This window comes from Neomonachus schauinslandi, chromosome 16 (genome assembly GCF_002201575.2).
Source record: "Neomonachus schauinslandi chromosome 16, ASM220157v2, whole genome shotgun sequence".
Lineage (NCBI taxonomy): Eukaryota > Metazoa > Chordata > Mammalia > Carnivora > Phocidae > Neomonachus > Neomonachus schauinslandi.
In genome coordinates, this window is record NC_058418.1 from 45,713,859 (window position 1) to 45,726,889 (window position 13,031).

Genomic DNA, 13,031 nt, shown 5'->3' on the forward strand with positions numbered 1-13,031 from the left:
TGAGCATGTATTTCTTATATAATAAAAACAAATGCAAAATTTTCTTCTTTGAAAGTAGGGATCCTGAGGTGCCTGGGTGGCTCAGTCGGTTAAGCAGTTAAGTTAAGCAGCTCAGGTCCTGATCCTGGGGTACTGGGATTGAGCCCTGTATGGGGCTCTGTGCTCAGCAGGGAGTCTGCTCCCCCCTTTCCTTCTGCTCCTCCCACTTAGCTCATGATCTCTCTCTCTCTCAAATAAATAAAATCTTAAAAAAAAAGAACTTAAAAAAAAGTGGGGACCCTTTATTCGTGCAGCGTGGAGCAGACTCAACAAGAAAATCAAATGTTTATTGAATGAATTAAAAAACTTGTGTATCAACTCTATTTCCAAATCCTACCTCTTCTCAAGTTCTAACTCAAATGCCACTTTCTCATGAAACATTTCCTTTTATCCCCAATCACATTGGCCTACAAAGGCCTACACAATGTGTGCATGGGCCACCCCTGTCCCTTCATGGCTCCCCCTTCCCTCCTGCCACCCACCCTCTCCCTCACTTGGTTCCTCTATATCAGCCCCCTCCTGGATATCACTCCTGGCATGTGGGGAGCAATTGATTAATATTTGGTGAATGAATGCATGAATGAATGAATGTAGCCTCTTCCTTTTTTTGTATCATCCTTGACATAATCTGTTTTGTTCTATATAGGTGTGTATTTATCTTACCTCCCCTATTCTTAAGCAACTCAGGCCATCATCCTACTCACTTTGATGTGACCCTTGGTGCCTGGCACATTGCTTGGAATGTAGTCAATGATAACTACCAAAAACAATAGTAGGAAGAGCCGTTTTTGAGTTACTATTATGAGCCAAGCCCTGTGTTAAACATTTACAGGTATCCATCACCTCATTTATTTATCTAAATGACTGTGAGGATGCAACATCCATAGGAAGGCATGTGGTCATAAAAGGGACCTTCCGTTTTTAGTTGTGCTTTACAGCTAAGGAAGGTGAGGCGTAGAAAGGTTAAGTCACATGCTAGAGGTCACTTTGCTAATAAGTGGCATGACAGGAAAGTACAGTCCCAAATTATACCAGATCAGTAGTTCTCAAAGTGTAGTCCAGGAGCCACTGGTGTTCCCAAGGCCCTTCAAGGGGTCTGTATGCTGAAAACCATTCTTGTGTGCCTACAGTGATCTGCTCAAGGCTACATGCCATGTGCTATCAAACACCTTAAAGGCAGAAGTAGGGATAAGAATTCCGCTGTCATCTGTAGGCCAGACACTAAAGAGATTTTCAAAAATGTAAAGGAATGCCAATCTTTTCACTTCATTTTTTTTTCTTTTAAGATTTTATTTTATTTATTTGAGAGAGAGAGTGAGAGATCACAAGAGGGAGAAGCAGACTCCATGCTGAGCAGGGAGCCTGATGCGGGACTCCATCCCAGGTCCCAGAATCATGACCTGAGCCAAAGGCAGTCGCTTAACCAACTGAGCCACCCAGGTGCCCTCACTTCATATTTTTATGTTTTGTAAAATATGGTGGTTTTTCATAAAACATGTTATTTATGTTAACATGTAATGTGTTTATTATTGTTATTTTAAAATAAATTAAGAAATACTTAAAAATTTTATTAGTGTTAATTTCTAATATGGTCAATATCAACAGATATGGCTCATACTTAAACAAAATCTCTTTGGGGTCCTCAATGTCTTTAAGAGTATTATGGGGCCCAGGGACCAAATCGCTTGAGAATTAGATGTATTAGGTAATATTTAAGTTTCTTGTCAGCTCTGAAATTTCAAGGTTCTCCGTTCATGAAGCAATTTAGGTCATACATAACTTTTGGAAGGCAGGGGCAGGGGCTCCAGTTCATGAGGCAGTCTCCGGGGCAGCTCAGAGAAGTGGGGCCATCTTGGGACTGGATTCTGTGTCTAGGTTCCACTTTGTTTCACTGGTCTTGGGTACCTGGATTTATTCTGCTCTTAACTGTTCTATGGACTTCTGGAAACTCCTGTTCCTGTTTTGGACTCACCCATAACTCCCGGTTATGATTCACTTCTCCCAGACTCATTATTTTACTCTGTCCCTCATCCTGTTTTATGCTTATATGATGTGTGTCAATGTTTACCTTGACCCTTGATTAGACCCTGCTGCCAACTTTTATTTTATCCTCCAACCAGATTTATTGAACATACCAAAATTCTGTGTACAAAGTGACATGGACCTGCTGCTTCAAAACATGATCCTTTCTTACTAATATTTTGATAAGTCAGTCCATTGAGTGTCCAAAAGCAGCTTACTCTAAACTTAATAGAAACGTGGCCAATGCACACTAAAGAAATGGCGTCACTACTGGAACTTTAATAGTTCTACAAGATAATTAACATTGAGCCCTTATGACAGGCTTCTGGAGAACTGATATGAGATATCAGGAAGTCATTTTGTACACTGTCCTTGTGATAACATCATGTTTCTGGATCATAATGTTTCCGTTATCTTTTTTTTTGTAGTTTTATGGTTTTATTAACACAAATATGACAATCACACAAGCTGTCTATTCATTTTCTTTGCTGCTCAACCTGGCATTGACATTGGTGACTCTCATTGCCAGTTGGGCTGCTCTTTCCACAATGGCTTTGTGGTTTTCGGAGGAGACATTGTGAGCAATCTCCGCACAGTAAGATTTATTGCACATCAGCAGCACTTCAGGCTCCTTGACGTTGTGGACTAGGAACTTCCGGAAGCCACTGTGCAACATGTACTTTGCTTTCTTGTTGCTCCCATAACCAGTGTTGGGCATCAAGATCTGGACTTTGAATCTTCTGCGCACCCTACTGTCAGTGCCTCTGGATTTCCTTTTTTTTTTTTTTTTTAAGATTTTATTTATTTATTTGAGAGAGAGAGAATGAGAGACAGAGAGCATGAGAGGGTGGAGGGTCAGAGGGAGAAGCAGACTCCCTGCTGAGCAGGGAGCCGGATGCGGGACTCGATCCTGGGACTCCAGGATCATGACCTGAGCCGAAGGCAGTCGCTTAACCAACTGAGCCACCCAGGCGCCCCAGTGCCTCTGGATTTCCATCAGTTGTGCTTAATTTTGACATATTGGTCTGACTGGTGCCGGATGAACTTCTTGGTCCTCTTTTTAACGATCTTGGGCTTCACCAGAGGTCTGAGGCAGCCATGATGCCCAGTAACAGATGGCTGCCACCTCCGCAGGCAGCGCTGAGGAAGAGAGGGGAACCACATTCCCATTATCTGATTCTAGACACACCACAGGAATATCAGGTCTGAGGTTGGTGTAGCTGCTTGCTGGGCTAGAACAGATATCACCCCAGCATGCTCAGCTGACAGCATCCCCTGGCATCCCAGATTAAGTCCTTGTGAATCAGTGCCCAGGACTCTCAACAATGGCTGGATTCTTCATTGTGTCCTCCAAGTGCTGCTCCAAGGTCATCTCCATCCTCCCTGCTGTCCATCCAGCTCCTGCCCTGATGCCAACTTTCTATACTTAGTCTTCCATAAATGAAGGTCTTACAATATCCAAACACTTCCTGGACAACGGATTAGCCCCAGATATCTTATTTCATGTTGCCCAAGGCATGTACAGGGTTAGAACAGATTTCATGATTTAAATTCTTTCTCGTTGCTTACCTCTGGGGAGGTAAAGAGGTGGAAGGAAAACTTACTCTTTTTTTAAAAAATTTATTTATTTGACAGAGAGAGAGCACAAGCAGGGGGAGCGGCAGAGGGAGAGGGAGAAGCAGACTCCCTGCTGAGCAGGGAACCCAATGCAGGGCTCGATCCCAGGATCCTGGGATCATGACCTGAGCCAAAGGCAGACGCTTAACCGACTAAGCCACCCAGGTGCCCCCAAAACTTACTCTTTTGTAATACCTTTTGAATTACTAGCCAAAAAATAAACTAAAACTTTGTTTCAAATGAAGCAAAAAAATAATAATCTATCCTGAAATAACTTCCTTGTTTGGCTGACCTCATTCTGCCCTGGGAAGGATCATCTTGCAGGGTGGTTACAGAAGTACAAAGTGCATCACACATCACTGGACAGTGAAGAATGAATATGCATCTTGGGGTGGAAACTGCTTTGGGGAGCTTTATGTTTTTGGGGTTTTTTTCCTGCTCTTCAGTTAACCGAGTCACAGTTTGATGGAGCAGACTAAGAATATTCACTGGCCTCTGTTACTTTATGAAAATGATATTTTAAAAAAATCCAGATGCACTATATAAACTTAGGTATACTATGTATTGTATATAGTATACACATTGGACATGCTTCATACTTTCTGTTAATTTGATGGTATTTGATATAATTGGTGATTTCTTCATGCTCTGCATGTGGAGAAAGAAGGTGCTATTTCCAACCAAGTCATTTATTTGCTGTGAGATCTTTGGCCAAGTCTTGCCCTGGATCTCCATGACCCACATCTTCCACACAAGGGGAAGACTTGCCTTTGAGGGACAGTTGGGAGGAAAACACAGATCCAGACAATAAAGTCTTCTGGAAAGTTAAAAGTACTATTTGAAACCTAAGTAGTAGTAGTAACTATTTCTCATGTTTAATTCTCAGAACACTATGGAAAGAAACCGGAAACTAGACATTGGTTCAACTTGCCAGATTAGAACAAGAAGGCTAAAGAATGTTCCCTGAATTCCAAAGCAAGTCAGTGGTGAAGCCTGCTGTATCTGCCTTTTCCCAGCCCAAGGAAATATCCTCAAAGCTGGAGGTCAGTGGTCAGTGGTCTTCAAAGTGGGAATAGCAGCATCTGTTTCCAGATCCTCAACTTCGTGTGGAAGCAGGGCTGATTGCTCCCTCGGGTTCTCCTTCCCACAACCGCTTTCATAATCTGCCCTTCTGCTTGATATAAAGAATGCATACTCTTAACCTGCCCTGAACTGCCCTAGGGAGTCAAAAACCTCTGGGGCACCAAACAAAGAGACACTTTGAAATATAGATTTCTGAAAAGGCTCCTTTAATAATTAATCAAAAGAAAAAAACCCACCTACCTTTTGTCTTACATTGTCTTGTACATTTTTGGGGGGGGGAGGAATTGGCCTGAATTATGACCGTCTGAATTCAGATATTGTGTACTGGCATAGTGGCTTGCAGATGACTTCACCTCTCCCATCTCTAGTTTATTGTTGAAAAAACTTTGCTCCTAGCAACAACCCTGGGAAATCAAAGCAAACATCAAATCCTCAAAATGCCTACCCCCCCGTATTTAAGATAAACTGTTCGATTCGGTACATTTCATTCCATACTCACCCCAGGATGTCTTTTATGGAAAGAAAAGGTACCTCTAAAAGGGTACAAGTTAATAATGCTGATTCCTTTCAAGGGAACTATCAAATTATTCAAGATATACTGGATAAATTTGCCAACAAAAGTTTCATGTGATTTCTTTCAGATTTTCTGTGCATTAATCAATACAGTAGTTAATAAGGTACTTTTATCAAAACATGTCCTGAAATATTTATTCCAGTAGCACTCAGTCCTCATCTTATTTCACTTATAAAATGTTTAAAGATGCAAGTGTTGGGCTAATTAGTGCAATATGCCTTTCTCTTTCATTGGAAAGTTCAATCATGATGTCAAGCAAAAGTAGTAAAGTTAATTCTGATTTTTATACATCATTTTCTTTTCTTTTTTTTTTTTAAAGATTTTATTATTTATTTGACAGAGAGGAGAGAGAGAGAGAGTGTGTGAGCACACAAGCAGGGGAAGTCGGAGAGGGAGAGGCAGGCTCCAGTGCCAAGGAGGGAGCCTGATGCAGGCCTCGATCCCAGGATCCTGGGATCATGACCCGAGCCAGAGGTAGACGCCTAACCAACTGAGCCACCCCGGGTCCTCCATCAGTTTAGTTTCAAAAGCTAAATACCTGATATTTATATATGCACATGCAGACATCAAAGAAATATACCTTCCTCATATGTCTTGCTTTGTAAATAACTTACAATGTTAGTTGAATATTATATTGGAACATTATAATTAAGTGATGGCAAATAGCATAATTATTTTTATAAATTCTAAATGTGAATAAATTAATTATATAAGAGCTGCATTATTTGAATCTTACCTGCTTTTAGTCTTGTGTTGTACAAGATGTATTCCATAACTTATTCCTCAGTAATTGTTATAATATTCCTCAAAAATGCCTAGTAACACATTTACTTGAATTTTAAAAGTCAGGCGGAAATTAATTCTCATTTAGTTTATTGGTTTGAAAATGAGGATCAGAGTTGACAATTAGGTAATATGGTGAGTGTTTTTCATAAGTGGAATGAGACATATCTCCAAGTCTTTTTTAAAAAAAGGTGTTTTTTGGGCGCCTGGGTGGCTCAGTTGTTAAGTGTCTCCTTCGGCTCGGGTCATGATCCCAGGAACCTGGGATCCAGCCCTGCATCGGGCTCCCTACTCTGCGGGAAGCCTGCTTCTTCCTCTCTCACTCCCCCTGCTTGTGTTCCCTCTCTCGCTGTGTCTCTCTCCATCAAATAAATAAATAAAATCTTTAAAAATAATAAAATTAAAAAGTGTATTTAAAATGTGGGATGAGGAAATTATTATTTTTTTTAAAAGATTTTATTTATTTATTTGAGAGAGAGAATGAGAGACAGAGAGCATGAGACGGAGGAGGGTCAGAGGGAGAAGCAGACTCCCTGCCGAGCAGGGAGCCCGATGCGGGACTCGATCCCGGGACTCCAGGATCATGACCTGAGCCGAAGGCAGTCGCTTAACCAACTGAGCCACCCAGGCGCCCCGAGGAAATTATTTTTTTTAAGATTTTATTTATTTATTTGACAGAGAGAGTGATAGAGCACAAGCAGGGGGAACAGTAGAGGGAGAGGGAGAAGCAGGCTCCCCGCCAAGCAGGGAGCCCGATGCAGGGCTCGATCCCAGGACCCTAGGATCATGACCTGAGCCAAAGGCAGATGCTTAACCATCTGAGCCACCCAGGCACCCCAAGGAAATTATTTTTATTGAAAAAATATTGAATTCAAGCTATGGTGCATTAGAATTAATATTTGGTTTTTCCAATATTTTCTGAGTATATCAGATTAAATGAGGTGTCTCTTACATGAAAGAGTAACAGGCAGGGGCACCTGGGTGGCTTAGTCAGTTGAGTATCTGACTCTTGGTTTCAGCTCTGGTCATGATCTCATGGGTCATGGGATGGAGCCTACCTCAGGCTCCATGCTCATTGGGGAGTCTGCTTGAAGATTCTCTCCCTCTACCCCTCCCCCAGCCTACATGTGCACCCCCCTTCGCTCTCTCTAATAAATAAATAAATCTTAAAAAAAAAGAGTAACAGGGGCGCCTGGGTGGCTCAGTCGTTAAGCATCTGCATTTGGCTCGGATCATAATCCCAGGGTCCTGGGATCAAGCCCCGCATTGGGCTCCCTGCTTCGCGGGAAGCCTGCTTCTCCCTCTCCTACTCTCCCTGCTTGTGTTCCCTCTGTCACTGTGTCTCTCTCTGTCAAAAAATAAACAAAATCTTTAAAAAAAAAAAAAAGAGTAACAGGCGTAACTGATTATAATTATATAATTCTTAATATTAACAATTATGTAATCTGATAATAATTCTTGAAGTTATTTGAGTATACTACTTTTCAGAAATTACGAAAGTGAATGACTCTAATTAGGGAAAAAATTATTTTCTGGTTTCCAGTTATTTATTTTCATTAAAATTGAAGGAAGAACATGTAATGAAATGATGGATCTAGGCAGTGATCATTAATGGCTGCTAAACCATCAGATGAAAAACTGATGGGGACCTTTGAAATGGGTAGATACAGCTAATAACACTAAACCCACGGATACAGCCTATCACACACACAAAAAAGACACCCAGACTTTAGGTACCTCCAATGAAATAAAAAGTACAAACAAACCACCTATGAAGGACTCTTGCCAAAGTATCAAATCTGTATCTAATCAAGCCTCAAGATCTAAATATCAATTTTCAGGAAATACAGAGGCCAAGGAGATGTAATCAGCAAAATCCAGAACTTGGAAAACACATCTACAGGACAAATTACCCAATTTTTCAACAAATCAATTGCAAGGGGAAAGAAAAACAAGGAGAAAGAATCTATTGATTAAAAAAAAAGACTTAAGGGCACCTTGGTGGCTCAGTCAGTTAAGTGTCTGCCTTCAGCTGGGGTCATGGTCTCAGGGTCCTGGGATGAAGGCCTATGTCAGGCTCCCTGCTTGGTGAAGAGTCTGCTTCTCCCTCTCCCTCTGCCTCCCCCTCCCCCCGCTTGTGCTCTGTCTCTCTCAAATAAATAAATAAAATCTTTGGGCGCCTGGGTGGCTCAGTTGGTTAAGCAACTGCCTCCGGCTCAGGTCATGATCCTGGAGTCCCGGGATCGAGTCCTGCATCGGGCTCCCTGCTCAGCGAGGAGCCTGCTTCTCCCTCTGACCCTCCCCGCTCTCATGTACTCTCATTCTCTCTGTCTCAAATAAATAAATAAATCTTTAAAAAAATAAATAAATAAAATCTTTTTAAAAATTAAAATAAAAAAAAAAGACTTAAGAGGGGTGCCTGAGTGGCTCAGTCAGCTAAGCATCCATGGACTCTTGACTCTTGATCTTAGCTCAGGGCTTGATCTCAGGGTTGTGAGTTCAAGCCCCGTGTTGGACTCCATGCTGGACATGGAGCCTACTTAAAAAAAAAAAAGGCAAGAGAAAAATCAGCCAAATGTAATTTGTGGGCATTGTTAGAATCTTAAGTTGAAAAACCAACACTGAAATCCAAACCAAATCAAAATAAAAGTATGTATGATATAATCCAGGGAAATTTAGACAATGGCTGGATATTGGATGATTTATATTTCTTAGGTGTACTGGTTTGTTTTAAAAGTGTTCTTATTGGGGCGCCTGGGTGGCTCAGTTGGGTAAGCGACTGCCTTCGGCTCAGGTCGTGATCCTGGAGTCCCGGGATCGAGTCCCGCATCGGGCTCCCTGCTCGGCAGGGAGTCTGCTTCTCCCTCTGACCCTCCCCCCTCTCATGTGCTCTCTCTCATTCTCTCTCTCTCAAATAAATAAATAAAATCTTTAAAAAAATAAAAAAATAAAAGTGTTCTTATTTTTAAGAAATATTTATAGAGGTATTCTCTCTATTCTCATCCCAAGATGATTCTTGGGATTTGCTTCAAAATGATCCAATAGTGGTGAAGGGGTAGGAGTGGAGGACAGACAGCAGGAAAGGATTGAAATAAAAGAAGATTGGCTATGGGTTGGTGAAATTGTCAAAGCTGGATGGTGGTCATGTGGAGATTCATTTTATTATTTTTCTACCTTTATACAGGCTTGAACTTTTCAATAATAAAAATTAAAAGATAAAAACAAATGTAAAAAAATTCATTGAAGGAGTACCTACTCTAGCTGTCAGCTGATAGATCACTAAAACTAATTTTTTGATGATTTATCACTGTGATTTTTGGGCATATACCTTGAAAGGACTGAATGACTGACGTTGGTATAACAAGCCTGTTTATATGAGCAGTGCTTAGATGTGTAGAAACAAAAACAAGCAATGAGAGTTTATACTGAACTCTTTCATATTAGCAAGAGGTAATATAATATTTATTCATGAATGCATGAGCAAACAGGAAAAAAGAGAAAAGCCCCATCCATTCTCTTAAGAGACCTGTGTTTTCAACAATTTTTTTCTTTTTATGTTTAATAGTTGTTTATATTATTATTTCTTTTTAGAGAGCGGGTGGGGAGAGGGAGAGAGAGAATCCCAAGCAGGCCAGAGTCCCAAGCGCAGAATCTGACCTGGGGCTTGATCTCACAACCCTGAGATCATGACCTGAGCCACAATCAAGAGTTGGTTGCTTAACCAACTGAGCCACCCAGGTGCCCCAGTTGTTTATATTATTTATCAAAGTTTGTAATAGTTATGTATTTTTGATCAATTGTATACTAATACCAACTGTACAAACCGAATCCAAAAGAATTTTTAGTATTTGGAGACTTCGGGATCAGGAAAAAAAACTTTAAAAATTACACAAAGAAGGGCCTGGGTGGTGCAGTCAGTTAAGCGTCCAACTCTTGGTCTCAGCTCAGGTCATGATCTCTGGGTTGTGAGATGGAGCCCGGTGTCAGACTCCGCACTCAGTGGGGAGCCTGCTTGGGATTCTTTCTCTCCCTTGCCTCTGCCCCTCCCCCCACCCTCCCTTTCCAAATAAATAAATCAATCTTAAAAAAATAATTAAAAAAATAAAAATTACACAAAGATAAAAATCTAAGAGGAAATGTAATGGAAATATAATTCCAAGAAGAGAAAGGAATGATACAAGATAACTTATAGTTACAGAGGAGGTTGTTCATGTACTTTTAAAAATAGGTGATAGGGTTGGGTGCCTGGCTGGCTCAGTCAGTAGAGCCTGCGACCCATGATCTCAGGTCGTGAGTTCAAGGTCCACGTTGGGGATAGAGGTTAACTTAAAAAAATAGGCGATGGGGTATCAAATTAGAGCATTAAGATTATGTAGATATATTTAAAAGAATGATGTAACAGTTTTATTTTGAAATGTTATTTATGATATACTGGAGAGCCGCCCTCTGCACACCCAGCAGTGCATCAATATCATATGATGTACCGGAAATTACTTCATTTGCAATTCTTTATACTTAGTTCAGAAATGTTAAATATTGACTAAAAATATGTAGGGAGACTATTTTGGTTTTTTTCTTTTATGGAATTTTTTTATTGAGTAAAATCCACATAACGTAAAATTACCATTAACCATATTAAAGCATACAATTCAGTGGTGTTTAGTATGTTTATAATATTGTGAAACCACCACCTCTATTTCAAGACATTTTCATCATCTCATTAAGCAATAACTTAATAACCCACCTGTTTCCTGACAACCACTAATCTGTTTTCTATCTCTATGGATTTACCTATTGTGATGTTTCCTATAAATGGAATCATGCAATATTTGACCTTTTGTGTCGGTTCCTTTTACTTAGCATAATGTTTTTGAGGTGTATCCAAGTTGTAGCATGTACAAGCACTTCATTCCCTTTTATGGTTGAAAAATATTCCATTGTCTGTATATACCCCATTGTGCTTATTCTTTCATCAGCTGTTGGACATCCATCTTGTTCACACATTTTGGCTAATATGAATCACATTGCTATGAACATGAGTGTACAAGTATTTGAATATTTGTTTCCAATTCTTTTGGGTCTCTACCTAGGAGCAAAATTGCTGATAATTCTTTCACTTTTTGAGGAACTGCCAAACTTTTCCACAGCCACTGCACCATTTTACATTTCCAGCAACCATGGGTTCCAATTTCTCTGCCTCTTTGAGAACTCTTGTCATTTTCCATTAAAAAAAATTGTGACTAACCTGGTAGTTATAGAGTGGTATCTCACTGTGGTTTTGATTTGCATTTCCCTAATGATATTGAGCATCTATTTACGTGCTTGTTGGCCATGACTACCTAGTTTTTACAAAATTATTTTAGGAGGTGTGCAAGCAAAAATGTTATGGTCCACAGCTGTAGGCATAAACCACTGTGTTTCTGAAGATCTTGTCTAGTACCCTTCTGTTCTCTGGCAGCATCGTGCTCTTGCCTCAAGGCTTTGTGACACTTTGTCTGAGTGACCCTTCTTCCATCTAGAGGTGCAGAACTAAAAATAAAAAATACTTTCCTTCTCAGTGGGGTGGCTTGAGGGTCTGTGCAGACTAAAACTACAATTTATTTTTTTTATTATTTTATTTAAAAAAGATTTTTATTTATTTATTTCACAGAGAGACAGCGAGAGAGGGAACACAAGCAGGGGCAGAGGTAGAGGGAGAAGCAGGCTTCCCGCCGAGCAGGGAGCCTGATGTGAGGCTCGATGCGGGGCTCGATACCAGGACTCTGGGATCGTGACCTGAGCCGAAGGCAGACGCTTAATGACTGAGCCACCCAGGTGCCCCTAAAATTACAATTTATGATACCAAATCTTTCTCTGCTATCTGCTAAATGAGCCCTCTTATGTTTTGAAGACATTTAATTTTGAATGCCAAAGTTAGCTAGCCCCTTGCACATAGTGAGCTTTTTACATGCTTATTTGTTGTTTGACATGAAGTCAGAAGGGACCTTTGGCTGTGCAAACTGAGAAGGAGTGCTCTGGGAAAGACATTTCTGTGTCAGGCTGGAGGAGAGTGAGGAAATGAGGGCGCATCTGCACAAAGTTGTGCCTAGGCAGGGGGCTATGAAAGTAACAGAGAGTCTTGGAACCCTCATGTCTGCCCCGGGACAGCAGGGAGCTTTATGACTGGCAGTCTCCCCTGGATAGGTTGCTAGTTCATTGAGAACAAGAACAGCATCTTAGTCCTATATCCATATATGTTCCCTAACCCAGAACCTGGAGTATAATAGGTACACACAGGATGTTTCCTGTATTGGATTGTGCAGTGGTGATACTCTGTCCCCTGATGACTGTCGAGCCCCCTTGCCTTCCTGATGGAAATTAGGAAGAAGACATCCTGGTTGCTGCTCCTGATTCTCACTCATTCTGGTCCATCTCAGATTGACATCCTCCAAAAGCTCCCCATTACCCCCATCACTGTGTTCCTAGGATTCCCAGTTTTAACATAAAATATGCCCTATATCCTTGATCATTATTTCTAGAGGATTCCCTCTACTTCCTTTTTATTTAAATTACATTCAAGCTACCCATAGACATGGCCGTGTTTGGGACCTTAGAATCACATCCAGTCTTTTATGGTAAAGAAAAATTTGAGAGACTTCCAATTTTTTTGTTGATAGACTCTTACCCAAGATGTCTGTTGATGTGGGTTTATTCATTGCCCATTGCCTCTAAAGAAGGCTCTCCTAGGCTCCCATGCAAAGGATATAAGCCTGGTTTGACAGTGTTTGAGAGCCAGGTGGGAGAATGGGGCAGGGGGCAGTGTTGAGGCATTGCAATATTTCTCTGTTGAGTATGCAGACTTTCATTCATTTCCTTGTTTTAAATCCACTACTTGAATCTGACCCTTTGCTATTTTCTCCCCCCAGAGCATAAG

The 13,031-nt window shown here is 40.8% G+C and overlaps 2 pseudogenes; both read right to left on the bottom strand.

Annotated features, from left to right (window-relative positions):
- Window positions 1–2,407: 2,407 nt before the first annotated feature.
- LOC123326980 lies at window positions 2,408–3,439 on the bottom strand (annotated as a pseudogene).
- LOC110594054 lies at window positions 2,534–3,225 on the bottom strand (annotated as a pseudogene).
- Window positions 3,440–13,031: the final 9,592 nt, after the last annotated feature.